Raw genomic sequence first — 7,238 nt, 5'->3', positions numbered from 1 at the left:
TCACTTTTCCATTTATTGATTCGGGCCTCTCGCCTGGTCCACTTGAAGCGAGGCAAGAGGAGATCGCATGTAGCGATGCCAAAATATTTGAGCAGCCACGCTCACACGAAGGCGACGGTGGGAAACTGTCACAAGAGTTGGACGATGATGAGACACAATTGCCAGAAAGTCAGGAGGACCAGGGTGCGGAAGTGGAAGACGAGGTGGTGGATGATATAGTAACTGACTCAACCTGGCAGGAGGACATGCAGAACAAGGACAGGAGCACACAGGGGGAGGGAGGCAGAGCAACTCAACAGGCAGGAAGAAGCAGTGTGGTGGCCGCAGACAGAAGGCAGGCAACCATTCCCAGTAACACCAACATGAAGGAAGTTGCCAGTACAACTGTTAGATCTTCCCGAGTCTGGTTGTTTTTTAAAGGCTCTGCCGATAACCCCAAAAAGGCCATTTGCACCACCTGCCAGGCCAGCATCAGCAGGGGTGGCAAAACTACCTGTCTGATCACCACCAGCATGATCAGGCACATGGCAGCAAAGCACCTGACTTTGTGGGCCGAACCCCAGGGTCCAGGAACAGTATCTATGGGTGGCACCACTGCTTCTTCCGCTGTTGTTCATGCAAACCAATCCCCTGTCCATGGTGCATGCGAAGATGCCTCCTGCTCTGCACCTATAGAATCATAGAATCATAGAATGGTAGAGTTGGAAGGGACCTCCTGGGTCATCTGGTCCAACCCCCTGCTCAAAGCAGGATTCACTAAATCATCTCAGACAGATGTCTGTCCAGCCTCTGTTTGAAGACGTCCATTGAAGGGGAACTCACCACCTCTCGTGGCAGCCTGTTCCACTCATTAATCACCCTAACTGTCAAAAAGTTTTTTCTAATATCTAATCTGTGTCTCCTCCCATTTAGTTTCATCCCGTTGCTTCTAGTCTTTCCCTGTGCAAATGAGAATAAAGATGATCCTTCTACAATGTGACAGCCCTTGACATATTTGTAGACAGCTATTAAGTCTCCTCTCAGTCTTCTTTTTTGCAAGCTAAACATTCCCAAATCCTGCAACCGTTCCTCATAGGACATGGTTTGCAGACCAGTCACCATTCTGGTCGCTCTTCTCTGAACTTGTTCCAGTTTGTCTATGTCTTTTTTAAAATGTGGTGCCCAAAACTGTACACAGTATTCCAGATGAGGTCTGACCAAAGAGGAGTAAAGACCGATAATGACTTCACGTGATCTAGACTGTATGCTTCTGTTAATACATCCCAGAATTGTATTTGCCTTTTTTGCTGCTGCATCACACTGTTGACTCATGTTCAGTCTATGATCTATTAGTATACCTAAGTCTTTTTCACATGTACTGTTGCTTAGCTCTATTCCTCCCATTCTGTATATGCTTTTTTCATTTTTATTGCCCAGATGTAGTACTTTGCATTTTTCCCTGTTAAAAACCATTCTGTTGGTTGCTGCCCACAGCTCCAGTTTATTTAGGTCTTTTTGAATCCTCTCTCTCTCTTCTCTAGTATTAGCTATCCCTCCTAGCTTTGTGTCATCAGCAAATTTAATCAGTTTACCCTCAATTCCTTCATCTAAATCATTGATGAAGATGTTGAACAATACAGGTCCCAGGACAGAGCCCTGTGGTATCCCACTTGAGACATTCATCCAGCTGGATGTGAAGCCATTTACAACCACCCTTTGAGTCCGATCACTAAGCCAGTTATGAATCCACCTAACAGTTGCCTGGTCCATTGCATACTTGGTCATTTTTTCAATAAGGATGGTGTGAGATACTTTGTCAAATGCTTTGCTGAAGTCAAGATATACTATATCTACAGCATTTCCCTGATCCACCCAGTCAGTGATTCTGTCATAGAAGGAAATTAAGTTAGTCTGACATGACTTGTTAGTTACAAACCCATGCTGACTCTGGTTAATCACTTCATTCTTATCCAGGTACTTACATACATGATGTTTAATAATTTGTTCAAAGATCTTTCCTGGTATAGAAGTCAGACTCACCGGCCTATAGTTCCCTGGGTCCACCTTCTTCCCCTTTTTGAAGATAGGAACAACATTTGCTCTTCTCCAGTGTACCTGTCATTGTACACTCTCAAGTAGCAGCATCAGGAAGCACATCCATGTCCTTGTCCCAGCGCAGCGTTCAGTTGTCCATACCCCAGTCCTTGGAATGCAATCGCAAATACGCAGCCAATGCCCCACAGGCCACACTACTAACTTCCCACATTTCGCGACTGCTTGCACTCGAAATGTTGCCTTTTAGGCTCGTGGAGACAGAAGCATTCCGCAACCTGATGGCGGCTGCCATCCCTCGATACTCGGTCCCCAGCCGCCACTATTTCTCCCAGTGTGCCTTCCACGCATTACACAAGCATGTGTCCCAAAACATTAGCCGTGCCCTCAACAACGCAGTTACCCGGAAAGTCCACCTAACCACGGATATGTGGACAAGTGCTTGTGGGCAGGGACGGTACATCTCGCTGATGACACACTGGGTTAACATAGTGGAAGCCGGGACCCAGTCAGACCTTGGGACGGAACAGGTCCTTCCGACGCCAAGGATTGCGGGCCCTAGGTCAATCAGGGTGGCCCCCACAGTCTACAGCTCTTGCACCTCATCCTCCTCAGCCTCCTCCTCCTCTTCAGCCTCCATCTCCGAAATGACCATATCAGTCACAAGCTGGAAGCACTGCAGCACAGCCTCGGCCAAGTGGCAACAGGCTGTGTTTAAGCTAATATGCTTAGGTGACAAACCGCACAATGGTGAAGAGTTGTGGACAGCTCTGAAAGAGCAGGCAGATCTGTGGCTCACACCGCTGAACTTACAGCCAGGCATGGTCGCGTGTGACAATGGCTGGAACCTGGTGGCGGCTCCGAGGCGAGCTCACACACGTACCATGCCTGGCCCATGTGCTTATAGCCTTGGCACTCCAAAAAGTTTGATTTGAGAAAATTTATTACAGTCCAAATTAATATACAGTAAACATACGTTAACGTTTCGGTCTATACGACCTTCTTCAGTTGACTAAAAAATGGACAAATAAAGAAAACATAAACAAAAGAGTACAGAAAATCTCTGTTCAAAAAAGCCGTATATAAACATATGCAAAAAACATACAAGGTTACACAACAACGGAGGGGAGGGGCAATGGGGTATAAGGTGATGGACAGACAAAATAGAGGGAAACACAAAAGGAGGGAGGAAGAGGAGGGGGCAGCCATGTAAAGCATAGGACCTACCCGTATGCTGTGGAGGATAAGCTGGAGGAGTCTACTAGGACAGCCTGGAGGAGAATAGCAAATATGTGTAATACTGGGTTAAAGACTCAGTAGGAGGTAGAGCAATAAACTGTGTGTGCACAAATCAAAAATAACATGGCCAGAAAAGGTAGAAAGGACCTGGGCAAGTACCTGCTGGGAAGCTCGTGGGAACACCGGACCGGCAGCGCGGCATCCACCGCTAGTTGCTCTACCTCCTACTGAGTCTTTAACCCAGTATTACACATATTTGCTATTCTCCTCCAGGCTGTCCTAGTAGACTCCTCCAGCTTATCCTCCACAGCATACGGGTAGGTCCTATGCTTTACATGGCTGCCCCCTCCTCTTCCTCCCTCCTTTTGTGTTTCCCTCTATTTTGTCTGTCCATCACCTTATACCCCATTGCCCCTCCCCTCCGTTGTTGTGTAACCTTGTATGTTTTTTGCATATGTTTATATACGGCTTTTTTGAACAGAGATTTTCTGTACTCTTTTGTTTATGTTTTCTTTATTTGTCCATTTTTTAGTCAACTGAAGAAGGTCGTATAGACCGAAACGTTAACGTATGTTTACTGTATATTAATTTGGACTGTAATAAATTTTCTCAAATCAAACTTTTTGGAGTGCCAAGGCTATTTTTACATGTGACAGGGCACGGTCCCTTCTTGAGCACCACTTTAGGGTGTGCAGTGATTTCTTTATTTACTGGCCCATGTGCTTAACCTCGTGGTTCAGCGATTTCTCAAATCCTACCCGGAGCTGCCGGATCTGCTTGTTAAAGTACGCCACCTGTGTGCCCTTTTTAGAAAGTCACCTACAACTTCCGCTGCCCTTGCCGTGTTTCAGCAGCGTTTGCAGCTTCCGGCTCACAGACTGGTGTGTGATGTCCCCATGTGTTGGAACTCTACCCTGCAGATGTTGGGAAGGATTTGTGAGCAGAAGAGGGCAGTTGTTGAGTACCAGCATCAACAAGGCCGTCGGTATTCAGTTCAGACTCCACACATAAGACCTCAGGAGTGGACATGGATGTCAGACATATGTACCATCCTCCAAAACTTTGAGGACTCACCAAGATGGTGAGAGGCGATGATGCCATAATTAGCGTCACCATCCTGCTTCTCTGTCTTCTGAAATGCTCTCTGCTCGCAATTAAAGAAGATGCATTGCAGGCAGAGCACGATGAGATGGGACAAGGAACCATACAGGGTGATTACACACAGCCCAGCCTCATCTCATCCCAACGTGGATTGGGTGACAATGAGGAAGAGGAGGAGGAGGAAGAACAGGAGCTAGTTTCATGTGCTATAGACGGTACTACCTGCACAACTGTCATACCGTCTGCTCAGCGTGGATGGCCTGAGGACAGAGAGGAGGAGGAGAGCATGGTAAGTTGTCCTCTTGGTGAGGACACGGAAGTCTTGCCTGTTAGCAGTCTGGCATGCATGGCTGAGTTTATGTTACGCTGCCTTTCCCATGACCCTCGCGTTCTCAAAATTTTGGGTGACAGTCATTACTGGTTGGTGACCCTTCTAGACCCACGCTACAAGGAGAACTTTATATCTCTTATTCCTGAGGCGGACTACAAAAATGGGGCAGTACCAGAAGGCCCTTGTTGCGGAACTATTAAAAAAATTCCCATCTGAAAACGCTGGCGGCAGAGGTCACAGTTCGTTGGACAACCAAGGGCTACAATCGAAAGAGACACAACTCCAATCCAGCAGAGGCAGGGGAGCACTGTCAAAGTCCTGGGAGAATTTTCTCAGCCCCTCCCATCGCACAGGCCCTGAGGTGCGGGGTACTCTCACAAGGAGTGCAAAGTTTGGGAAGATGCTGAGGGAGTACCTTGCTGACCGTACCAACGTCCTCCGTGATTCCTCTGTACCTTATAATTATTGGGTATCCAAGCTGGATACGTGGAATGAACTGGCTCTCTACACCTTGTAGGTCCCGGCCTGCCCTGCCGCTAACGTTTTAGCAGAGCGGGTTTTTAGTGCCGCTGGTGGAATTATAACTGATAAGCGCATGCGCCTGTCAACTGAAAATTCTGACAGTCTAACTATTATAAAAATGAACAAGGGCTAGATTGGGCCAGACTTCTCAACACCACTGAATGATAGCAGCGTAACATAAACTCAAATCCAGTGTCTTTTTTTGGGAGGTGTATTCCATGCGCCTTTTCACACCCACACATGGGTTTATGCTTCCTGATTTTGGCTATTTGCTCTTGTCCTCCTCCTTCTCCTCATCCTCATCCACCACTACCATATCACCAGGGTGACCGTGGTCTGTGATGCAACACCCACATAATTTTTTAAAGGGTGTTTATGATGCCCGTGAAATTTTTTTTTTATATCGTATGTTCATGTATATCCCCAGGGGTAAATGTTTGTCAGCCCATACACTTAGTGCATGGGAATTACAAGTATAGGAGACCCGCTCCTTTCTAATGGGAACATTTTTTTATTAGGCCCTCCTCCACGTCTCTTCCAAGGGGCATTGGAGTGCCTCCCAATTTCTGGCTGCCCTTGTATTCACTGCATATGCCAACACTATGGGAGACCCACTTCCTAATAATGGGAACATTTTTTCATGAGGCCCTCTACGTCTCTTCCAAGGGACATTGGAGTGCCTCCCAATTTTTCGCAGCCCTTGCATTCACTGCATAGGCCAACACTATGGGAGACCCACTTCCTAATAATGGGAACATTGTTTTCAAGAGGCCCTCTGACCTCCACATCTCTTCCAAGGGGCATTGGAGTGCCTCCAAATTTTTGTCAGCCCTTGCATTCACTGCATAGGCAAACAGTATGGGAGACCCACTTCCTAATAATGGGAACATTCTTTTCAGGGGGCTCTTCTCTAAGTCTCTTCAAAGGGGTATTGGAGTGCATCCAAATTTTCAAAGGGGTATTGGGTGCGTCCAAATTTTGGGCTGCCCTGCCACTCACTGCATACGCAATAACAGTATAGGAGACTCACTCTTTAGTAATGGGAACAACAAAGCATAGTCGGCTGATAGCTCTCTAAGAATAGTGAGGGCCGACTGCTGGTCCTTTAAGAATAGTAAAGGCCGCCTGATAGCCCTATAAAAATAGGCTTGGTGACTTTCAGATTCCCTCCTTCATAAATGAAACAGGATGTGTCTGATGATGTTTCACACCACAAGGCCAGATAAGGTTGTAAAATGTTAAAATGACATTTCCCGGGGAATGCATTTGTTATGGTTGAAAGCAATATAAAGTGCAGAAACACATCAAAAACCTATGGTGTGGAGGAGTATTTTTGGTTTTGGTTATTTATTTTAGCTTATATACAAGTCATTACCCTGGAAAGGATGTTCACATGCCATGTGAGCACTGTTCCCATCGATTTGGGCAATTTTTAGGCCCTCTGCAGACCGCTGGGGGGAGCCGCCTGAAAATGCTCGAGTTTCCCATAGACTTACATTGGGCTCGTTGCTCGGGTCGAGCACCTGAGTATTCCAATGTGCTCGACCCCAGCAACGAGCACCCAAGCATTTTAGTGCTCACCCATCACTAGTAAGAACATACATGAACTTGGGCTACCGACACACAGTTATTTTGGTAGACCCTGATTTTCCTCAGGACTCGCTTTGGAGCCCTTAATACAAATAATATGCACTTTCACACGGCATGTCAGTGATGAAAATGGCTGATAACTAGGATTCAAACCTTTTTCATGTGGTTCTTTTATGTTTTAGTCTCATGTATTTTGCCTTGGATAACAAGATATACAGTATTCTAAAAAGATATTCACTAGTGTTGAGCATTCCGATACTGAAATATTGGGTATCGACCGATATTCGCGGTATTGGAGTTCCGATACTGAGTTCTGATACTTTTAGAATATCGAATACCAGAATCGGAAGTTCCCATAATGCCTGCGCTCTGCAGTGTCTCTGAAGGATGACAAGCTGGATGGCAGCGCTCAGCTTACTGTACT

Source organism: Phyllobates terribilis, unplaced genomic scaffold (genome assembly GCF_046119375.1).
Source record: "Phyllobates terribilis strain yellow unplaced genomic scaffold, ASM4611937v1 Scaffold_3__8_contigs__length_932513732, whole genome shotgun sequence".
NCBI lineage: Eukaryota > Metazoa > Chordata > Amphibia > Anura > Dendrobatidae > Phyllobates > Phyllobates terribilis.
Note: the sequence above shows the minus strand (reverse complement) of the source record.